The sequence below is a fragment of the Ambystoma mexicanum genome, chromosome 8 (genome assembly GCF_040938575.1).
Source record: "Ambystoma mexicanum isolate Mex_15411 chromosome 8, UKY_AmexF1_1, whole genome shotgun sequence".
Lineage (NCBI taxonomy): Eukaryota > Metazoa > Chordata > Amphibia > Caudata > Ambystomatidae > Ambystoma > Ambystoma mexicanum.
Window position 1 is genome coordinate 1,092,915,044 of NC_090929.1, and position 25,418 is coordinate 1,092,940,461.

General features: G+C 42.3%; 1 protein-coding gene across 4 annotated transcripts in view; it reads right to left on the minus strand.

The window, feature by feature from the left end:
- ZBTB17 (zinc finger and BTB domain containing 17) overlaps positions 1-25,418 on the minus strand; it is a 938,938-nt gene that overhangs the window by 804,680 nt on the left and 108,840 nt on the right. The gene's annotated exons all lie outside the window — the stretch shown is intronic.

Sequence of the window (25,418 nt, forward strand, 5' to 3'; positions counted from 1 at the left end):
CATCCTCCTCCCTAGCATCAATGGCAGTTGGTACCTATGAACAGGGTCGTACTGGGCCATACGATTGTCTCAGGCACCAATGAAAACGTGGCTCACAGTTCGAAGCCGCTATTCATTACTTTTCGGACACTGTTTGAATATTACCCAAAAGGGAGTATTTTTGATGAAAAGGTGAAGAAAATTGTATATTTAAAAAAATATATATTCCCCAACAGTGTTCACTACTACTATCCACATATTGACGTAACTCTTCAAACTGGCCCACATTGCGCAAAAAAGTTGGCCACTTGGAGAAAAAAAAGAAATGGCCCACACAAGCATTTTGCGCTTGTGGTTCAACCATGCCCCTACTGCCCTATAGGCATTACAAGCAGGCCTATGCCTGTGCACTCGCAAGGGGGCTGGGTGGGTGGCAATGGCAGATGTGAAACATTGACATCAAGGCTGAGTGGGTGTCAGCGAACACGTAACACAGTCACACCCACTTTTCTAAGCCTTTATAAACACCTTGACATTTACCAGTAGAACATCTCTGCAATACACAAGGTATATCATCATCGAGCCCTGTTCCCAGGATACCTATTTCACAGCTACTTGTTTTGCGGCTTGCTGAATCGGCTCATTTGTACGTCCGAGTAAGGGTAGGTCACCCATTTCCGTTCAGTAGGTTCATAGATCGCTGCTCTGAAATGTTTTATCGATTCCCATCTAATGTACTCAGTATTGTAATTTTTATTTATCTCAAAGACTTCACCATTATCTAATGTTTGATGTATTTTGATTGGTCCATGTTCGAAGGCATGTTTTCTTTTGGTGCTTGAAAGTTCAATTCAATGGACGAGTAATACATTACAATTTGCGGTACAACAATCAATTCTGCAAGACCATGATAGCTGTGTGAATTCGACTAGGTTACACAGGTTTTCTCTCTTTATTTAAAACAAGAATTTACAGACAAAGCTGTGTAATACTTGCTTTATTCACATTCATACATTATTTGTAATAATTAATTATATTAATTTATATGCTTTCATGTATCATTATCGGTTGCCCTTCTGTGAGCCATGTCGAAACTCCGGTGACAGTCCTGCATGTATACCCAAAGGATATTGATTTAATAAGAAGATGGATTACAAATTGTAGTTTTCCAGTGGACGAGATTGAAATTAGAGCCCAGACTGTCTTGGGAGACGTGAGGGCCAATCGATTCCACGTCTGCAGCGTGCACTCTACCGACAATATATACGAGCAAACAAAGAACACACAAAAGCGTCGAGCCAGAATTCTTCATAAATTGCAAGTGCAATTCCGACTCAATTTCGGCACACGCTGGCTCAGGTGAGTAGCGGACGAGGAATTTGTTATGTTTGTTAGTATGTAGGACAGTGGTCTTCATAAATATATGTCTTCTCAATGAACTCTCTATTAATTTACAATAGTGTATTGAAAAGGTAACTTCACAAACGGTTTTGAGTTTTCAGTGTTTTTTCCATCAATGTTGTATTACTCAAGTTTCCTTGGTAACCAGAATCCCTCAAATTTAAAAATGTTTCACTTTAGACTACTTTCTCTATCCCTGCTTTTGGTACACTCTAATAAATCACTGAAATGTGACCCTTAGTAAAAACTTCCATAGTGCACTTTAAAAGTCACCTAAGGTTTTTTAAATGTGTTGGTTGACATGTCCTTCGTTACAAGGGTCACTGATGGAAGCACAGACCCTCACCAGTAACAAAATCACTGACACGTCTAGTAACCCAATGGTGAGCCGTACCGACATGCACAAAGTGATATTTTAGAGCGTTGGATGTGGCCACAGTTCTAATACTAATGTATCTTTTCCATTGTACTCTTTTCTGACAATGTACTGAAAATAAAGGAGCAAGATCCTTCATCAATTATTTTTCCGGAGTCAACATCAACCTCACACGCCTATCAAGTAATTATATTGTACTGGTCCCTTATATGCAAATGAACAATACATGAAATGTAAACAAATTGAAAATTATTATGTATAGTATTGGTTATTTCCATTGTTTGAAGATATACGCCACAAGTAAGAAATTAGATATTTACAATTTACGCAACTGTTGTTTCACTCAGAAAGGCTGCATTGCCTTAAAGGAATGGTTCGGTCAAAAAATGTTATTGCCCCACGGGTCGGCCATGTGTTTTTAAGCCTAAGTCGCTCGATTTTAGAAATATTTCCTATGGACCTTACCCGAGTTTTCGTCCATTAAACGCACGCGAAAACAGGCATCAGGGAGCTGAAATTTTGTGATAATCCTATCATTTCCCCCATCGCCCTGGCTGACCTGCTTTTGCGGCACTAAATCATATCCCCCCGCCCCTGAGCCGGTCATCAGCAGACGCGTACCGCCCATTTCACAACGCCAAAGCACGTCTCGTGTCAACATTCGCTGCGCTTCAGCTAATGATGTGTCGTCATGGAAATGACGCCTCTTTCCTCAATAAGTATAAACAGACAGTTTCACAACACTCAGCAGCAGATTTTCGATTCCATTCCTCTCTGTGTTACTTTGAGTATTCTGTGACTCGTTTCTGTACTCTGGTCAGCTACCTTCGTTGCTTGTAGCTCGTGTGAACAGATACCAGTACCACCACTATAAATTATTTTAGTTTGTTTAACACACAATGGCTACAATAATGCCCTACATGTACGAGCCTGAGTACACCAAGGAGGAACTACTGGAAAGGGAAACACGCGAAAACGATGGGTCTTCGGACGGCAGTTGGGAGAACGATTCAACAGCTGAAGAGCCTGGACCTAGTCGCATAGACAGTGTTTCCACCTGGTGCATATGCAATCGGTGCGAGCTAATGCCAACCCGACGACGAGAACTGCTGCTGCTGTGAAAACTCTGGATGCGTGGCGTACATTTCTGAAGGCGAGCCACGACCGCAATGCATCACCGAGCTGCCAGACTTCAGGGCAGCCTGCCTCACACAGTCCGTGTTGAGGATAATGATGGTGCTTATGCACGAACTTCGCGCAACTGTTCGTCCTCGTAATCCGAGTAACGAGTAAGTATACTCTGCTTGTCATGCCACTCCAATTTCATGGTGTTCTACTATATCCAAAATTACATATACATATCATTGTAACGCACGAAAGTCGTTCAATAGTGTGCAGTGTCTAGATAGCATTTGTCCGAGCAGAATGCCATTAGTTACAAGAATTGTCATTGACAACAAATGTTTATTAAACTAATCTTGGTCATTTAAAAACAGTTTGTTTCATTCCTTTTCACAAGTGGTACAGGCAGGTGGCCTATCGTTCCTTTACATGGTGGCTTCACGCGAGGCTTGGACACTGCGTTCGAAGAGTGATACCCGCCTGTGCCGTTCGTGCCATAAGAGAAACGTTCCCGAGTGACAGCGGTCAGTACAGGGGATTTTCTCTCGCTGTGCTGCAACCTGAACTGTAAAATGTTTAAAGTCTTATATTTTTGTGTCATCAAAATAAGATACAAAATAAAACACCACATATATTTTAACAACGGTTGTTTCGATTTTTTAAATAAATCAAGTGTGTCTCCATTCAAGGATGGACGTCAGACATCTGTGCTCGGAATGGGTGAAGTTCAGGTCGCTGTGAAGCGGGGTGGTCACTATCTAAGCTAACATAATATATTATCAATAATGCATGCACTAAATAACACTTCTTCAAAGTCTTTCAGTCGGTTATGTCTCTATAAAAGTCACACATATATCTATACTATCAATTAACATTGGATTATACAGGCCTTAGGTCAATGGTCTTGACCACTATAATACACTGTTTGAAGTGTGGGTCTGTGCTCACAAGAATCTCCGGTATGTGGCATTTGTTATTGATAGGCAACAATATACTGCAGTAGGGGTCTAATGTTAGTTGGGGATCTTCTAGGTGGGCATCATGGCATGGTCAGTGGTCTGGCACATGAAGAGAATACCTTGCAGGGACACAGGGTCAGAATGGCAGTAAGTTTCCACTGGCGAGGATGCGTGGGCAAGGACACGTTTGGGGAGATGAACGAGCTACGTGCTTGGTTCAGGCCGGTTCACACGCAGGACCGTGATCTCAGAGAGTGATGTGTTACATTTATTAGCTGTTGCAAATACCTCTGGAGTTTTTTGCAGTCAGAGTGGGAACAAGGGTGTGGGCCATGTGCTCTGCGCGCTGTACTATCGCAGTGAGGCCTGGTCACCAAGATGGAGTGGAAAGGGGGTACAAAAATGGATGCCCCGTGTCCTGCTTAGAATGTCATCCAAGGTTAACATCACATAAGGGCAAGGGGCGAACCCAGTACTGGAGGCACTTGGTACGAGTTTCTATTGAGAAGTAAAGGATGAGAGGGGCCTAATGGCCCCTCGCTCCCACACACTTGCCTGCACGCCCCAGGCCCATCCATCCTACCCCCTCTATCAAAGGCTGTTTGCACCCGGGGATGGGCGCTGGCATGGGGGGCTGTCACGGACGCAAACGTCAAGATGCCAAACAGCATGTACACTTCAAAAGGTATCCCACACCCAGGGGCCATCGCTCACATGGCCTCCTCAGACCCCGTGTCTACAGGCAGGCCTCAACCGAGGCAGGCCGCACCTCTGCAATCCACATAAGTGTGTCTCCATTCAGCAGTCTTCCTGTGCCTTATCTGTACGCCCCAGGCTCATCCTTCCCACGCCCTCTATCAAAGGCGGTTCGCACCCGGGGATGAGTGCTGGCATGGGGGGCTGTCACGGACGCAAACGGCCAAGGTGCCAAACAGCACGTACACTTCAAAAGGTATCCCATGCCCAGGGGCCATCGCTCACATGGCCTCCTCAGACGCCGTGTCTCCAGGCAGGCCTCCCCCGAGGCAGGCCGCACCCCTGCAATAAACATAATACCACGACATACACACGTCATTCATTCACAAACACACCCCTGTTTCTAATACTTTATAAACCACTTGATATGTCTCATGAGAACATCTTTGTGCTTTGCAAGTCAACTCCTGAACCTTCTACCTGAGAAGCACTGAGATCTATGCTAATCTGCTCATCGCCGTGCTATCTGTGACCGCTTCGAGCAAACTCGCCAGTCTGCTACCTGTGGCCATCTACCTGTTCTCCTGCAACATACTGCTCGGCCTGCTGAATCCAACTGTTTGTTGGTCAAGGTAAGGCGATGTATCCTAGTCATATTTCGGTAATTTTTACATTTCAATCTATTTGCTATTACAGTACCCAATAGAGCTGTGTTCATTGGTGTCATTGCTATTGACTTGAGTTTCAATTGTTATGCTATCAATGGATCTATTTATTTTCATCTGTGTCAATTGTCATCGAATGGCATCATTCGGGGGTCCAGTTTATAATGTAAGCATGTTTCCTTTTCGTGCAAGACAGAACATCCAAGGGACGAGTCACATGTTCAGAGTTTAGTCACATAATTTAAAAAATGTCTGTAACTTATGCAAATACTAAGCCGCACATGATGAACTGGTATGTTTCCGGCGACCAAAACAAACCTTGCATTGAGCATGGTATGGTTCATTTACTTTTTTATGACATTTTTATTCAAGGTTTTATAATAATCTTGATATTTAATTTTCAGAATTTTCACAATGCCTGCCTGTTCGATTAGCGGTTGCCCTTCGAAGACCCATGCTAAATCTGAAGGCACTACAATGCATGTTTTCCCGAAAACTGTTGATCGAATAAGAGAATGGGTCAGACATTGCGGATATCCACTGGATGAGCTGGAAAGTAGAGTCCAACAAGTCTTTGAGGACAAGAGGGGTGATCGATACTGCATCTGCAGCCGGCACATTCCCTCAAACATGTACACCACATCTTGGGTAACAAAGAAGAATAAACGGCGATCGACACGAAAATTGCTCGCAAACGCTATTCCCACTCTATTCGTCCACAATCCGCCACTGGTGAGTCAAGTGTCCGTTTTTAGCTTTAGGCCTTGCGGTAGTGTGTAGGTAGCCGAATGGATTCATTGATATTTTAGGTGTTGTTTCCAATTTGTAATACTTTCGACATTGATACGAGTGTATAGCTTTTTGAATAATGACATTTATCAATATATTATTTTTAGATTTCATAACGCACAAACGAAATCTATATATGGGCACAGGCAACTGTGCTATATTGCGCATTACTCAAGTATTCTGTCTCCTAACATGGCAATTTTAAATATTGGCATTTCATTATCAAAGAATAATTTACCTTTACAACTTCTGGACTATCCCTTGAATCTTCAGCAAGAACATTCTACTTCCGTCACATGCTCGCAGTTATCAACCACTTCTAGCGCGTATCAGGTAATCATACTTGGCTATTCCGCTACAGACTTGTTTTATGCATGTCAAGTAATAGTTTTTATGTATCATGTGATTATTTTACCAATTGTTTGGTTAGTGCTTTCCAATTGATATACACCTTAGTTGTCGTCCCCTGGTGTTTGTTTTCAGTTATAATTAGTGTTATCCATACTAATGCAAGTACTGTCTTTCAGGGAGATGCTGAAGCGTCACCACATTGACAACAGCCCTAGATTTTCTTCAGCAGCACGAGGTATGGATACGGACAGCTCCATCGACCGTGATCATCAGGACTGGAACACTTGCCGTTTGATTGTTCTACACCATGTTTCATTCGTGGTTAGCCGTTGATATGTACCTGTGCGGTCGACCCCAAGCGTGCGTTGTGTTTTCAATATTGTAATCCTTACTACTGCAAATACTATGTTTCAGGCAGTTGTTGAATCGTCAACCCACGCAGTTGATGCAGAGCCTGACATTCAAGTAATTCCGGTGGAAGCGGGACCATGCGGATACGAATCGGCGCAACAGCTTTCAGAAGTGCGCACCACATTGACAACAGCCCTAGATATTCTTCAGCAGCGCGAGGTATGGATACTGGCAGCTCCATCGAGCGTGATCATATAACGTGATTCCATTTGCTATACTTTCTTCCCTATTAACGCAAGTACTGTGTTTCAGGGAGACGATGGAGCATCCACTACAATCACAAGATCCCATTTAGATGATGCAGATGTAAAGAAATCGGAGAAATAAGTCGATTAAATCTGATCAAATTTAAATACTCCTTGATTCTTTTAGACAATGCAACATTTGTGGTTATCTCTTTAGATGTACCTGTGCCGTCGACCCCAAGTGTGTGTTATGTTTACAATATTGAAAACCATACTCAAGTACTGTGTTTCAGGGAGTTGCTGATGCCTCCTCTTCAATACAATCATTCGTGGGAGTCCATGCAGAGCCAGAGGTATGGATACGGACAGCTCCATCGAACTAGGTCATCAGAGCTTGAATACTTGTCGTTTGATTGTTCCACACAATGTTTAAATCGTGTTTGGCTATTGAGATGTACATGTGTGTTCGTCCTCACATGTGTTTTATGCTAACAATATTTTGACACACAGTAATGAAAATACTATGTTTCAGGGAGTCGATGGAGCCTCATTCCGTGCTGTCTATGCGGATACAGAAAATATAGTCGTTGCAGCGCAAGAGGAAGGGGAGACATGCGGATACGTATCGGAGCAACAGCGTGCAGATGGTGAAGGTCGAGTCAAAAAAGTTGCAACGAAAAGAAACAAAAATAAGGTTAGTTACAAACAGTTCATAACTTCAGAATTTCTTTTGTGCTGGGGACTATTTTATGTTTTTGTTCAAGTCAATTGTACTATACTTTATCTTGTGTTTAAACTGAACATCCCTTTTCCAATCTAGCCTCTAGTTACCCGTGGTTGTCCGAACTATACATACAGAGACAGTGAAGCGAATGAGAGATGTTGCTTGCCAGACCATTTACACTATGGAGGAACTATTAATTCAGACGCCGCGTGTTGAGACTAGAGATGCTCATGTCCAATGGCCAGAGCATGAAATGAATGTGTCCGGAGAATCCAGTAAAGTTGTAAAGGACCATTGCTACAGTGCGACCGCACCACCACAAGAAGATGATACTGAATGTATTGAAGATAGCTCTGAAGTAGTCGCAGATCAATTCACACAATCTACACCCGCCAAAAAATTGCCACCCAAAAAGCTGTCGACATTGTTGTGTTCTCCCATCAATGTTGAAGTAGCAGATGTTGAAATGACAAGAGAATGAACCAGCAGCACCATTCACCAACGCATCAGAACTTGATAGCAGCGATATTTCTTTCAAATGTGGTGAATATGTCCTCAACGTCACAGGCCGAAACAACTTTGACGCAGGATGACAGTCTAATGAAAGAGGGCAAATACATAGTATTCGACAGTTGTTTGATGAATATTAGAAGTATGATGGAATGTGGGCATTCAGTTAGAGGGAAAGTATGTGGGAAGCCATTGATTCATATGACTCGTCAAAAACAAGGCAGTAACGTCAAAATACATGCCGCCTGTAAATTAAATCATATGTTCTCATGGTCTGCACAACCGATACTGGGGAAACTGCCAGCAGGCAATCTACTGTGTGCAGCTGCCTCACTTTTTAGTGGGTCCAGTTTTAGAAAGTTAGAGTCTTTCTTTCAGTTTGTGGGACTCCATTTCATTTAAAAAAAGCAGTACTACAAATACCAACATGATTATCTGTTTCCGGCCATTAGTGATGCTTGGAAAATTGAACAATTGTCTCTAGCAAGTACATTCGAAGGCAAACGATTCAGGCTAGCCGGCGATGGACAGTGCGACAGCCCTGGATTTTCTGCAAAGTACTGCACCTACCACTTTCAGGACATGGATAGTAAGAAAATTGTGAGTTTGGTGGTCGTGCAGGTAACACAGGTAACATCCTCAGTGGCCATGGAGAAACTAGGATTTATAAAATCAGTGGAATATCTGCAATCGAGGGGAATGCACATCGACCTCATAGCCACGGACAGACACGTTTCAATTGCCAAGACAATGAGAGAGCAGTTCCCACATATTAAACATCAATTTGAGGTATGGCATCTTGCTAAATCAATCAATAAGAATATCTCGGCTGCAGGGGAAAAAAAAGGTTTGGAAAGTATTTCAGAGTGGTCCCAGTCTATCAGCAACCATCTTTGGTGGAGCTCCAAAACTTGTGAAGGGTCAGTGGAAATACTACTTGAAAAATGGCGGTCACTGATGCACCACTGTACCAACGTGCACCGCTGGTCAGAAAACCTACATTTCCACCAATGTGAACACGGCCCTTTGTCCCCAGTGGAGGCACGGAAGAAGAAGTGGTTGAATCCATCTTCACCGACACACAAAGCCATTGAGAAGATTGTTTTCGATAAAACTATCAAGAGATTTGAGGGGACTGACAGACTTCTGTCACACAGGAGGTTTGGTGGTGTTCCACAATATGTGCCTAAAGTACAGGCCAAAGCGCTTGCATTTCAGCATACAGGGCATGAGACATAGGACTCTACTAGCGGTCTTGGCCCATAACGAGAATCTCGGCCGTGACCAATCTAGGACTAAGGGTAATGTAAGGATGCCTCGCTACACTAAGGCCTTTTCAAAAAGAAGTAAGCAATGGGTGATCAAACCAGTCTATGAGGAAATGGAGTTCGACTTTGTCAAAAGCCTTATTGTTGCTGTATTAGAGAAGCACAGATATGGAATTTTGAACGTTTCTGTGCAGAGCACAGATCCATTGCCACCCAACATTGCCACTGTGCCATGTCCACCCAAAGGAGAGCTGGTTGTGAAGTACAAATCCCGGTTTAAATAATTGTAATACGATTGTCTTTTTGTAAATAAATGTTATTGTACAGTGTGCATACAAGGTACGCTAACCCTAACCCCTACCTTCACCATCCTGGTTGCCGAACAACCTGGGTGTCATCTTTGAATTCTCTCTCTATTCACCTCATATTGCTGACCTTGTCTATATGTGTATGTGTATATTTTTGTTGATGTAACTAATTTTCGCAATCTCTTCTAAATGCTGGGCACTGTTAACCGAGGGCAGGCTTGCGTATTGCAAATAATAAAAACAAACAAACAATAAATCTCACTTTCAACTCAACTCCTCGGGTACTTTATACTTTCCCTGACCTTCCCCAAAAAATTAAAAGTCTCAATAGTTATGGTCCTTTGGGGCTTCAAAGCTCGCAGACAGCAAGGACAAAATTGGGGGCCTTAGAACGCGCCAAGCGAGCTGTTGCAGATGGGAGAGAAGCCAATTCGCATTTGCACATTGAGGCGCATTACACAGATGGATTCGAAACTTCAAGTTCTCACAGATGGCTTTACTACGGGATGTTGCAAAGAAAGAATGTATGCTCATTTCTAGTGAAGGTCAGCGGCTTTGATTTTTAGCTCGCGCCCTGAAGAGGCCCACAACTCGCACTGGCAGTATAAAGTTCTATTGTTTTTTGACCTTGAGAGACAGGGACCATGCCGAAAGAACTTAATTTGAAGGGGGGTGGGGAGGTGCAATAACGTAAGACGATAAGGCAGAAAATTCTGAAACTAGACCGAGTTTCATGTTAGTTCAGTATACGAAAAATCATTGTCAAGAGCACAGTGGGATTTACGGACTGCATTACGCAGAGACACAATGGAAATTGCAAATATAATGTAAGTAACTCTTTAGACGCTTTTATACCGGAATGAAGAATTAATGAGTGGATGCATGAATAAATGAATGAATGAAGAGCTTTGAAAAGGTTTGTGGGATCGTCCTTGTAGCGGGCACATGGGCATGCAGGTCCACATTCCACACGCATGTAGACAAAAAGTCGTTTCTCATTGTGTACTAACCTCGATTTATTTCGTTAGTTTTCGCATTGATTTTAGAGCCGAACATACTCCATTGCACTATCCTTGAAAGCAAATAGTTTCAGCTCGGCCGTAATAAATAATATTAATAAAGATCGGCTTGCGAGATTAATTATACAGTTGATGTTTTCAAAACAGGTATATCCTTCCCTTTTGCCACTGCCACCAGTTTCAGACACCGGCAGATGGTTTTTTTAACCGCCAGCTGCAGCTTAATGTAAACAACTGCGCAATCCTGATGATCTTATGGGACGATCGCCAAGGGCCCATATGCCCTTGCGCGGTACTAGCGGCTAGAAGCAACATATCAACCTTTTACGCTGGCCTAGTGCCTACTTAATGGAACAGCCTTGCGGTTCAACGTGCGACAAAAGTGCTTCTTTGAACGAAAACCAACACCCTGTGTACCATAAAGGAACAGCGCGTGACTCACGATAAACTTTTATGGATTTGCGGATAGAGATAAAATAAATTACTTTTGGAGTTCATATGGCAATTGCTGAATATTCTATAAACATTTAATGTCACAAAAATGTACTTTACCAAATGTACCGTTTTGCTGTTTGATTTTAAAGTACAGTTTCATATTCCGAATTGTGGCGCGCTGTGTTGTGAGCTGATCTGTGTTGGTTTCCGGGTTCTGTGTGAAGTCGTGTAGAAGATCGACTGGGCGCATTTGCCTACGCAGCACAGAAACGTGACAGAGAGAGGCGGGGAATATGAAGGTTTTGATAATGTCAGGCTCAGGGGCGGGGGATATGATTTAGTGCCGCAAAAGCAGGTCAGCCAGGGCAATGGGGGAAATGATAGGATTATCACAAAATGACAGCTCCCTGATGCCTGTTTTCATGTGCGTTTAATGGTAGAAAACTCGGGTAAGGTCCATAGGAAATTCTTCTAAAATCAAGCGACTTATGCTTCAAAACACATGGCCGACCCGTAGGGGCAATAAAAAATTTTGACCAAACCATTCCTTTAATAAAGTACAACAGTTTGTACATATCTGGGGGAGGGGGGGCGAGATATTTGCACATCACCTCCGTATGTCAACTCGATCAACTCCTCTGCTCCATTAGTGGCACAACTCAGTGCATAGTCCAACCCACGAACTGACAACCCAGCTAGAGTCCTCAGTGGCGGCCTTTGAAGAGCCACCAGATCAAAGTACTCTCTCTGAAGCGGTACAACGTCCTTTCATCGCCTGCATTTCTATCCCCTGGCATTTTAACGTCCATATTACAACACATTTTTTAGGGGGGGTGGGAAAGGGCAGATAAGGGTTTGGGTGGGTAGGCAATAGCCAAAAATAATTGTGGGAGCGGGGATTGGGGGGGGGGGGGGAGACTCGGGAAGATGCCCCCCCAAAAAACGATCATTATTTTCATTGGAATGTACACGTTAAAATGACAGGGGATGAAATTGCAAGCGATGAAATGACATGGAACCCAATCCTCATATGAGACAGGGAAGGTCCCTGAGAGGGGTGTCCTCTTCAGCCATTGCATCTCCTGCAAAGCTAATAATGGGTCTATTAAACAGCAGATCTTTAAATAATCATGGCCAGAGTATTATTCATCATGGAGGAAGAGTTAGCTATCCTGTGTCTAACGGAAAAATGGATTCATGATCCTATCGGACCCACCATCGACCTACCAGTACCCCAGGATTTTAACATTTTCTAGAAGAACAGAGATCATGGTCTGGGCGGAGGTGTAGCTATAATAGCTAGGAATGATTTATGTCATTTCCCCTCCTCTATCCATTGTCAGGGTTGTGAAATCCTCCAAATGAAACACACGCCGACTAAGAACAGTTGCGTTAATATTTGAGTGCTATATAGGCCCCCATCATTGAAATCAGACTTCAATGATGAATAACTGTTGAACAACTTGAAAGTACCCAATACAGGCACCGTGTTTTTGGGTGACCTGAATAGATGGAGGGGCAACACTAAGGATAAGGAAGCTTTGAGCTTCGAAAAACATTTGAACACCATCGTCTTCTCTGTAATCAACAGCGAACCTACAACCTCGAAAGAGAACCAATTACATTGGGTAATCTCTAGATTGCCATGCAAAGCCGACTCCTTGCATACGGTCTGACCATCACAAGATTGAAATTGAAATAATCCTAAAAAAAAAAAATTCACTGAAAAGGGAAAATGTGCCTAAACAAGTTTATAGCAGACATTTCAAAAACATCACCCCTCTCATCTTAGCACTGTGTGTGAACAATATTATGGATAATACCCAAGATGATGACTTACGACAAAATTGTGGTACAAATTCTCTCTCAAACTAAAGACTTGATGGATTATTACGCCCCGTTGAAGTATAAACAGGTTAGAACCAACCCTAACCATTTCTATGAGGAAACTAAAACTAAAAAGAGGAAAGGGAAAATGGAGAGGAAATGGATAAAACATCCTACAGAGGCTAACAAGTTAAAGTGGAAAGCCTCTGAGAAACTTTACAAAGTTTGTGAGGCGAAGAAAAATGTCTTCAATGAACACATTTTAGCTGCCTCTAATTCAACGGGCAAGCTTTTACAGATCTTAAAATCAATTGAAAAACCTCTTGCCCCATCACCTCCATTTCAACCGACCCAGGAAGACTGTGGTAATATACAGGAGGCATTTAGTAATAACATTCAAAAAGCTCGTGAGGCGATAAGCTCCACCCAAGTACTCCCACATGACCAGCCTATGCCTACAAGACCTGAAACCAACCCTACATTAAGTTTACTTCCATATCATCGGAAGACATGAATGCTGTCCTCTCTACCATGCGACAAACCGCTTGCTCAGAGAATATCCTGCCTCCTAAATTGACATTGGAAAACAAAGATGTCTTTGTTCCTTATCTCACCAGAATGGTCAACGCCTCCTTCAGAGACGGTAAGGTTCCCGCAGCCATTAAAGCGGTTAGTCACACTGTTGGTCAAAAAGCCTGGTCTGGATCTGAAGAATCCTTCCAATCTTCGACCTATAACAAATTGCAACTTCCTTCTGAAAGTGCTTGACAAGGTAGCAACGCAACAACTTCAAACATTTGTGGATAATAACAATCTTCTCCACAAGCAGCAATCAGGTTTTAGAATATCGCATAGTACAGAGACTGCACCGTTAGATCTTCAAACCCATATGCTTAACATCAGACAAAGGCAAAACGGGCATGCTGATATTATTGGACCTGTCCGCGCCCTTTCATTTGCTTGATCACCAACAGCTTCAAAGGCCTTAGAACACTCTGGAGGGTGCTCCCAGGAAGCAATAGGCTGGGTGACATCTTTCTTAGCAGATCATAGATCAAAAATACACTTGGGCGACCAATTCGCTCTACCCTCAGATATTAAATGTGGTGTACCCCAGGGAGCGAGTTTGTCTGCCGGCCTTCTGTTCAATTTACACTTACGGTGTCTCTGCACACTTCTCAATAACATTGGGGTGTTTTTTTACCAACTAAGCAGACGACACCCAACTGGTAGTTGAACTGAGTGGCTGCCACAATATGGATAACACTCAAATTGGCAACATCTACAACATCATAGAGGCCTGGATGAAGGCTAATTGGCTTTGCTTGAATGGGAGAAACTGAGTTGATGATCTTTGGCTCCCATCAGGCTCCCATCAGGCTAGGTCTAAATTACGCCCAGACGATCTTAAGATCAGAGACTCCCTCATCCCGGTCTTGCAGAAAGTTAAAACCCTGGGAGTTTATTTTGAAGCATCTCTAGGAGCGGAAGCTCATGTAACTTACCTAAAGAAGAATTGCGAGTACTATCTGAGGTTGTTTAAGATTTATTAGACATTATCTGAGTGAAAAGAATTGTGCTACTATTGCTGGGGCCACTAGCCTGTCCAGACTGGATTACGATAATGTCCTCCTGGCAGGCGCTAGTAAAGGATGTATTGCACACTGCCAGGGGATACAAAATATGGTGTCCAAAACATGAAAAACAAAACCAGAAGGGAGCATATCTCCTCAGCTAGGAAATTCCTCCAATGGCTAGCCCTGGAGGACAGAATTACCTTTAGATCCTTGGTCATTGTTCACTGCTGCATTTACAGAGTAGCCCCCACCTACCTAAAAGAACAAATAATTCTACACCCCAGGCCGAGCCCGAGATCTGAAGCCCATGGCCTCATTGCATGCACAGGTGCCAAGAATGCCAACGGGCTAGGACGCTTGTTCCCGGCAAAGACAGCACATTTCTGGAACAAGCTCCCTGTCTCTTTAAGGCAAGAGTCAAACCACACAACCTTCAGAAAGAATCTGAAAACAAGCTTATTTAAGTAGGGAGTCTACTCTGTTCACTAAGCTACCCCGTTGTCCTGTCATTATTTGTAGTTTTCGTCTTTGTGTACGCGCCCTGATGCCTGCGGGCTTTGACGCAATATAAACAAATAAATAAAAATAAAATGTACACACAGTGGCATGTATGGGTGTCTCCAAGTATGTACCATCGTCTGCATCTCATGTTTTCAGTTTAATTTTGCTTTTTCATCCATATTAAAACAAGTACTAGGGGATGCTGGAACATCGACTACAATCACCTCCTCCTTTGCAACAGGTGCAGAGTATGAGGTACGTGTACTTACACTTTCCTTGCTAGAATGAAAGTAAATCCAACAACGGATATACTTTGAGACTGAAATACATGTTACCTTGCACTGTTTGTAACTTTTATGATTTTGGTTCCAACATTACACTTCCTCCCTAATGCAGAATAGATTTGAAAGGAAACATTCTAAAACAAACTACTTTTGAAGGGAACATTATAATCACTATGTTTTGCAGGGTGATCTCAGATCAAATCCATGTGTCATCTCGGAGGGTTATCAGGTGAAATGTGAAATGTATAATATGACCAAATCACCTACACAGTTTCAGGTTATCTTCGTAAGAATGTTCTATTTGTGTTGCAACAACAAACCTTATATCATAAGGTTCGCAATCATTTTAGAGTACCTTTTGGAGAAGTGTTCTGTGAGATGAAAGATTTTACATTTAAGTTTGATTGACATTTAACTTTTTTGTATGATTCTTATGTCCAAGGAATGTACCACTGAAGATGTCAAAAATTGAAGAGATACATAGACCAGAAGTATACATACCAGAATATGAAATACAATTGAGCATCACATTAGATTGAGATGACATTATTAAAATGTTGTAATGTTTTGACATCCGCCAAGTTGGTTCCGTTTGTAGATATGTACATATGTTTCTTTGAGACTAAAAGAAACGTACTTGATTTAAACCATATAAAAACGTTCTTTTTTTCAGCTTGGTGTTGTGGTCGGCAAAGCGAAGTCCACGGTTTCGAAGCAAATTAAGAAAACAAGGATAAAGAACAAACTAGTTTGTTTTGGAGAAGTTTTTAAGCAGATGTTTTAGTCATATTATATTTTTAGTTGAAAAATCATATCTTATGTATGTGTGCTATCCATTGAGCAAGTTTTTCTATCTATAAACCTGTTACAGGCCCAGGAGGAAGAGGAGTATAAAGACTCAGACAACAACTGAAACGCAAGATGTTGTTTGCCAAACGGATGTCACAATGGAGCAACTACTTTTTAAGGCACAGCCTGGTTCAGTCAATATTCAGAGTCGTGATGCATATGTCCAGTGGCCGGCAAACTAATAGAATCTCACCTGCGAACCATATAAAGTTACCATGGACCATTGCTACTTTGTGCATTGCAATAGCTTGCAGACCCATTTACACAGTCTAAACCCTCTACAAATGTTCCAGCCAACAAATGGTTACCCATTTCTCCAATTCATGCAGAAATATCACATCCAGAACTAGCAGAGGCTGAATCATCAACCCAATTGACTGACGAATCTGCTCAAGATCTCGACTTCAGTATGCTTAGTTTGGGGGACTTGTCCGCCACAGTCAAGTCACAAAACACAGTACTGCAGGACAACTGGCTATTAAAGGAACAAAAATACATTGTATTCTACTGCTGCCTGCCAGAGATTGTACAAATGATTAAATGTGATCATAAATCAAGAGGGAGCATAGGCAGGGAGCCATTGGTGAATTTCACAAGTGTATTACAAGGCACCAACCTGAAAATCCAGGCCAGCTGTGTACACCTCCATAACTCATTTTCATGGTCTGCTCAACTGATGCTCGGCAAAGTGCCGATTGGAAATGTACTTTGTTCAGCAGCTTTAGTGTTCAGCAGATCAACTTTCAGTAAGATTTCCAGTTTGTCAATTGGCGGGACTTGAGTTCATTGCTAACTCCCAGTACAAGAAACATCAGAGGGAATTCTTATTCCTGCTATTAGTTAGGCCTGGAAACTCAAAAAGATGTCAATGGACAGTGCATTCGCTGGCAAAAGTGTCAGGCTAGCTGGCGACAGACAGTGTGACAGTCCAGGATTTTCCGCTAAGTGCTGCACTTACCACTTTCAAGACATGGAAAGTAAAACAATCGTCTGTGGCCATGGAGAAACATGGTTTCATTAAATCCATCGAACATCTGGAATTCAGGGAATGCAAATAGACCCGATAGCCACCGACAGGCACGTTTCAATAGCCAAGGCCATGCAAGAGCAGTTTCCACACATTCAGCATCAATTTGATGTATGGCACGTTGGCAAATCAATCAAAAAAATTATAGCTGCTGGTAAAAAATATTTTACAAAAGGGTTCGAAAACATTTTAAAGTGGTCTCAGTCTATCAACAACCACCTTTGGCAGAGCTCCAAAACTTAAGATGGATCTGTAGAAATTCTACTTGAAAAATGGCGTTCATTGATGCACCATTGTTCCAAAATACACTCATGGGGAGAAAACCAACATTTCCACGAATGTACACATGGACCTTTATCGAAAGAGCAAGAATTTTAAGGAGTGGTTGGTGGCATGTCCCCCTCCACACAAAGCACTTGAGAAAATTGTGTACGATAAAACGCTTTCAAAAGACCTGAAGGCACTCACAGAATTCTTTCATACTGGAGATTTGGAGGTGTTCCATTATATGTGCCTAAATTACAGACCCAAAAGGTTGCATTTCGCCACAGATGGTATGGAGGCCAGAACAAGACTAGCTGTACTTGCGCACAATGAGAACATTGCGTGTGAACAAGTGAAAACTGCAGGAAATTTCTGGATGCTTTGGTACCTCATGGCCTATACAAAACGAAGCAAACAGCAGGTGGCAAAGCAAATCTACCAGGAAATGGAGTTTGAATTTGTGAAAAATCTGCCATTGACTGTGTTGGCCATGCATACTCATGGAATGGCCCCTGATTTGGTTCCCAGGACACATAATGCCACACAACATTGCAAACAAGCCTTGTCCTTCAAAACTGGAACTTGTTGAAAGGTTGACTTCCAGATTTAAATGATTTGTAGTGGTCTTCAAAATCTGCTCACAATCAATATTTTCGCCAATGTTTGGACACTGTACAGAAACAATCTAATGTTATTACACTTGCAATTTCAATGCTACATAAATGTATTAAATAATATTTATTTGCGCCTCTATAAATCGGGTTGATGATGCATTAATGTATATCTTTTAACGTTCCTTCATTTATATTGCTTATCCTCTGTTTAGAAGAAACGTGTCTGGGGCGGGGGGGGTGCTATTGATACTCTTGTTCAGAAGAGAATTGCCCGAGCATTTCGGTGCTGGACTGCCTATTTGGGTGGGAGAAAGACTGATATGCAAATTAATATTTCCCATCTGTGAAAGGTACACTGAGGCTTGGCGTCTGTCAAACCCTCTGCTAGACCCAACCCCCATGCACACATGCAATCCATGGTAGCAACGCTGATGGCCTCCCCTTTCAGTAAGTCTTTCCAATAAGGGATATGTTTTTTATATGGACGAAGTGGAGGTGCGTCCCACGGAGACTACGTTTGCTGAAAGGGCAATGGAAAGGGGTCAAAAGCAGGTCATCACAGACATAAAATCTAGCCTATAGATACAGTTGGCTACATGGATCAAAATCAAGACCCTCAGCAACAATCACAAACCGTTCTTGGTCCTGAGACCACGCAATATCCTACTTTCCTTCACTAAATAATACCCTCATACAGCTGTATGTTCCTCTAATTCCTAGTCTATGGCAGTCAAATACTTCTCCAATATGAGAGAGGGTGGCAGGTCTCTTCCCCCTCCCCCCACAGGTGCCGGTCTTCCCAAAAGGGTCCAAACCCGTGTCAGACTTCTGGAGCACTGCCTACAGTTCTGCAAACTGGTAAAAATTGTACCCTTCTACACTGCTTTCCCCTCACCGGAAATGACCCAACTGCTGCAGTTACTGCTGTTCTGATACTCATGGTTCCCACAGGTTACCTGGCCCATCCTCTGAGTCAATACTACTCAAGCCTACTAGCGACCATGACGAAACTGACAAAGTTTTGTCCGGACTGTGCAGAGAGTCATGGAGTACCTGCATCACTTGCCGGATTACCCGGGGCACAACTGATCCCTTTTACGCACAAATATCTCATAAAGGTATTCGATCTTGGCTTGGTTAGCCTGCGCTCCCTAGCTACTCTCACCTTTTGAAAACTGTTCTGCCGCCAAGGTCACATCCTACTTGAATAGTGGGAACCAATTCTTGATCGCCTCAAGCCCCTTCCTGACTTACTACAGCCTTCCAAGAAGACCCGCTTTTTGCTTCAGCTGCGCGATTGTGCGCTTTTACGCACAAGTGTACTGCTGAGCACAAGGCTCCCCACTTCTTAGGGCTTGATTAGAAAGTTAGGGAACGACTTAGAAGAATTGTCTAATGCTCCGAATGTGTTAACCAACCCTTCTCTTTACAGGTTGTGGCTGTGCTTTCCTCATTTGTCACATTAGGAAACGTACTGTATATATGCTGTATAGTAGAGTATTGTGTGTGGTAACAGTTTTCGCATAACTAAAGTTTACTTGTGTCCATTGGGCCGGTCGACAATAAATGTATAGATATCTTTTATGCACTTCTCTAAGAGTAACTTGTGGTGCATTGCAGTGTGTGCTCATTGTGGGCTTCCAATCACACTCACCCCTCCTGAGACTTCGTTTTGGCCGCCTGCCAAGCTACCTAGATTGGTCTGGCTTGTCCTGAAAGTTCACCTGTTTCACTAAACCGAGGGTGGCTTCCTAAACTTCTGTCCATCAGGTCAGAGTTTAGAAAGCCATCTTAACACCCTCCTCCAGCACTTACACACCCATAGGGTCCTCCTTCCATCGCCTATGCACTAGCACGGATGTTTGGTACAAGGCCTAGTTGGAGCAAAAATGTAACTTACCGTTTTGGAATTATTTTTCACAAACCTGCATTCACGTTTCGGCTAGTGGCGCTTTGAAATAGAATGTTGTTGTATAATGTGCAGTAAAAATGTTCACCTTGTGCATCGTGTGGCAACTTGACATGATAATTTACACACTGGAGACCTATCTAGTATGAGCATGAAATATCACCACGTCTCATATGATGGTAGAGAGGGCTGCTTCAGGTGCGCAAGGGAGCATGAACTGACATGCATGAATTATAGTAAGAGCCGTGCAATATATGCCAGAAGACTAAGTAGCAAACAAATGATTCAAGAGCAGAACAGGGACATAGTAATGACGGCCGGTTGGTATATAGCACACTAGGAGTAGGGGTATGCTTTGTGCCATGACACGAGGGAGAGGTGGTGTTTCGATTGAATTTTCTTACAGATATGATATATCCCAGGAGGTAACAGCAACACATCATTTTCTGGATTGTTCCGACGTTCCTGTTGCAAAACATTTTACATAGCTGTTTGTAACTGTCCTTGGTTTTCTGAACCACTTGCCCGAAGCAGTGTCTTGTCCAGTTTTTTTTTTTCTTTTTTTGTGGCATTCTTTCACAAACTCGAAACCTACCAGTCTCTGGCTCCAATCACTGAAAAAAGGCTGCTATTGTTATTTGGCCTTGAGCGAAGTGTTGAATACCCACAAAACATGATACATTTACTATATTGTAAGTAGACATACGAAAATTTAGTTTCCATTTCTGCGATCTGTTGTTCAGAGAAGGTTACTCAGTGTGACGATGAGAGAATCGAACCTCCTGAAATAATGTAAGTTGAACTGTACATAATATTTGTGCGATTAAAAACAGTATGTGTGCTGTATGCATAATGAATAATTCAGCGACGTGCGATTTCACCAAAAGAATTGACACAGTACATCATGTTTGTTGAATTATATTTATACTGCGCACTATAAAAAAGCGAGTGCGTAACTCACAGTTTATCTGTCTAGTAATGATTGTTATTTGTGTATAGTTTAAAGAGGAGTGAATAGAGGTATGATTTTTTTTGGGACATATTGCTTACTGGCCTTGCACACAAGTATATTCTGTGGAGAGTTATGAGTTGTCAGATACACCATACTGTGATGATTATTCTGTGAAGACCCGAAACCACAACCGTTATGCAGGCTAATGATATCTACACTGCTTTGTCCTGTGGGATATCCTGGTGGGCTGTCATTGTTGCATCCTTGTGCGCCATAAAGTGGGGGTTGGGGAGAGGGGATGAACCTTTTCCGTGGGCACTTGGTTCTCTTTTCGAACACTAATCTTACCACTTCCATCTCTGTCCTTATTTTCTAGTAGAGCCTGCTATGTGAAGCAGGTGCATCTGGTTCTCCATCCCATTGGGAGCTATACCTACTTCACAGTGCTAACCTTTCATGCACGATAATCTTTCATGCACATCGTGGTCTCAACTACTCCCCCATGTTGCCATGTCTGTGTTCATTCTGTGTGGTTTGTGTTTATGATTAGGTTTCATCCGGTTCTGAATTATATGGTAACTTGTATTAGATTACAGAATGGCTACTAAAATATACTCTTTTAATTCTGTTATCTACACAGCTATATTGTACCATTCTGCGCATGCCATAATTTCCAGCTACTGTCGGATGGATTCTTTAAATCAACATTGGCAGATAATCATAAACGGTGATCATTTGATTACCGTTATGTGGGGAGCAACCCGTCCACATTCACATGTAACAACGTGCTGAAGTGAAAGCGTTGCATTTGAAAGTGCAAAGAATCCATATCTTTCCACGAACGGAACACCATGTGCGTCATTAGAAAGTTTTGCTGGTGTACAATAAGGACACACAAGAATTGGAGTACAGTGATTAATCGATTGCTGATCGCAATCAGTGTATCATGGGGAAGTTATAAAGAACATTCGAAGCATGCAATGTTCGCTAGCTATACCTTGTATTCCAAAAACATATTGTTCATTTCATGGACTTAATCTTTTCTTGTGAGTTTTCTTTGCAAAATAAAAGCATATGTTACATTGCAGACTATTGATGTTTTCTTAAAAATAAATGTTTTGCTCTCCTATTTGGGACAAGAAAGAAAGGTTACGCGCTGTGAGAGGATGTGTGCGTTTATCTTCCAGGTTCTGCGTGAAGTAACGCTATGGCGCGCGGGATGACGTGGCACGTTTGGCTACACTGGTCACGAACAATCGGAAATTAGGTGGAGCTTATCGTTTGGATTAGTGATGTTAGTTTGTGGGGTGAGCGATCTGTATTCTTGCCGCAAGGGCACTTGAATTTAAGGCGATGAATCAACGGATAAGATTGGCACAGGATGGTAGCGCCCAACCCCTTATTTTCGCATGTGTAAAAGTGAGGAAAACTAAGGTAAGATGCATAGGAAATTTTTTTTAAGATCGATTACAGTATGCTTAAAAATACATGCCCGAACGATCAGCACAATAACAATTTTTGAGCGAACGTCCCCTTAAAATTACTCATTTGACCTGATCGTTTTGTATGTATGACTTTATAAAAGTATATATATTTTCAGTATATCAGTTTGGTATATTTTCTGGATTTGTGTGTGGACTACCTCTGTGTCGACACCTACTACCCTCTACCTAATAGTTAAGCCTTTTGCTCTGGCCACCCTTCCAACGTTTAAGAGACGTTTGGCTTCCCTTTCTTCTCAGATGTTTTAGCCTTTCGTCTAGGGTTAATTGTTGCAACATCCTCAACAGAGGGTTGTACAAAAACTGCCTTAACAAGAGGAGACTCGCAGTCACAATTTAGGTCTTTCATCCTAACAATGAGCCGGTGGGCACACTTTGCCACTCTGCTTTCTGTCGAATTTCACATTTCTATCAGACTTTTTATTCTTTCACTCGCCTAACTTTTCTTACCAAAAGTTGTCTTTATTTAATTTAAAAGGAGGATATCATTCTACCTACTCTACATAACTGAAGTCTATAGAGCTGGCATCAAATGCACTGTTCGCCATCTGGATATGGGCATTATGGTAAGCACGTTTTTACCACTAGGCAAGTGTTTTTTCCTCTGATGCATTACTGGTTTCCTTTGGTCCAGTGGGATTATCTCCCGGGTAACTTGGAATATCCCCATTTAAATAAAGAATGGGTCAATGAAGTGCAACAAAAAGTAACACCCTGATTAAGTAGAAGTAATTCTCATTACTCAGAGTGATACTCTCCTTGTTATACTCTGGATATGCACCCTTCCAATGGAGCACTTTCAGGACTTAATAAACAAGTGGTTTATGATGAGGATGCTGAAAGTCTATCAGTAAAACAGAGAGGGGATCATGATAAATGCACGACCCCTCTTTTCACCCACTCAGGTTCAGCATAATGGTCTTGCATGGGCATGACAGAGGATGAAACCCCTTAACAGCTTTTGTTCCATCTTCGCTTTCTTTCCTGAAATAATTATGGTTACTTTTTTCCAGTCAAAGAGACGAATCCTGCCACCTGTTCTCTGCTGCCTTATGCTTAACTCTGATAAGAGCATATAAGCGAAAAACAATTGGCCAGGGTGGCTCGAACACAGATGTGACCATATGAGGAATGGCGTGAAGTGTATTAAGGGACTAACATTTTAGTTTTAAAGCGGGCACTATGATTCCTGAGCAGTGAAGACCCCGAAGTTGGCTGTTTGCTAAAAATAAAAAGTACAAGTTGCCAAACCGATCCAAAGACTTTCTGAAGGGGCACAACGGGTGCCTGCTGGAGCAATAGGTTAGTGTAACTTAAAGACAGCATTTTAGAAAGTGCTGCCATCTGCCTTTTTTCTTTCTTGATGCATACTGTGCAGAGTGCCTTTTGTCCCTTTTTTAAATATAATGCTGGATACAGGAGGGTCTTGGTAAAACTAGCGTTTAGTGATGCCAATATACACGAACTACACACGTCGTTTGGATACTTTACCGACTGACCTAAACAAACTGCTCAACTTCAGCAACCTTGATGGACAATATTGCATCTCGTCGCTCCTTGTTATTCTGCTTACTCCTTTCGAGCCACTGCGTTTCTTAACTTTTCACGCTTTTGCCTGCAAGCATTTGGTGCTTTATTGTTCACATATCACAATCAGTTACAGTAATAAAGATGCCTCTGGTGTACCAAGCCTTGTAGCAAAGAAGCTAGTTCGCCTTGCTTCAGAGATCTGTGTTCGACTTGCAGTAACCCACTAGAAACACGGCAGATCTGGTTAGGTTTCTTCTTCTTTCTGATCATAAATTGGGTCATCGCATCTATTATTGCAGTATTCTAATGTGGGGATAATCATTAACCACTTTACAAAAAATATAATTCCATACTTATCTGTAACCTGGTACTTGATAAATTAAGTTGGAGTATGTAAATGTATGGTAAAAACAGTGGTTTCCTTCTGGGGTGGAGAATAATAGAGCTGTCCCCAATAAATTTATTTTTAAAACCCAGTTTTCCTTCCCAAAAGCAAAACGAGCAGAAGGCTGTGTCGACCGGTCACACTGCATACATATTTCAGGGGCGTTTAGCTCCAAGCCGTCTATGTATAGAAAAGGTATCACGCACAATAGACTTGTAAGGTAGCACCAAGTAATCTGTAGCTAAAGTTAATGAGTACATCCCTAATCTAAGATCAAGTGTTCAACAAAGTTCAAGGTAAGTAACCAAGATGTAGTTTCTTTGGAGGAGTTTGAAGAGTTGGTGGAAGTTCTTCGATGGGAAGCATTGGGATGATGGCGGTAATTAGTGCTTTAGCCAGAGACACGCCAGTATTTCAAAAGTAGGTTTCTTGCAGAGGAAGGGATCCACTACCAATTCTGGTAATCTAAGGGGCTCTCACAGGATTCCTAACCCAGGTTCAATCACCAAAGGTAAAGGCAAGATTAGCTGCAAGTTAGGACTTTACACAAAATATATAAAATGGAACCTAAGGTGGGACAAAAACAGGTATGCAAACCAGTTCCCTGAAACCCAATCATGACTAGGACATTGGTTGCCCTGTTGTGGAGGTAAGGTAACATGTGTTGGGATTAACGTCTAGCGTCCCAAACAAGCTAAGTATGTCCCTATAACACGCGATAGAAATGACACAGAACCAATATGCATAACACAATAGGCCTTAGGCGAAGATAACAAGGATAGATCAATTTCTGAGAACCTTCCATGAAGAAATGTAGACTGGCACATACATTAAGAGTATTGCCCATCTAGAATAATGGTAGAGGCGAATATGTGCAATAGAGCATTAGGAACACCAGCCAGGTAGTAGGCCCAGCAATCTTCACATCTTGCCCCTCGAGCTCAGTGTTTGGCGAGAAGGAACTGCAGGGGCCTTATCACGCAGAGCTTATTTTGTTTT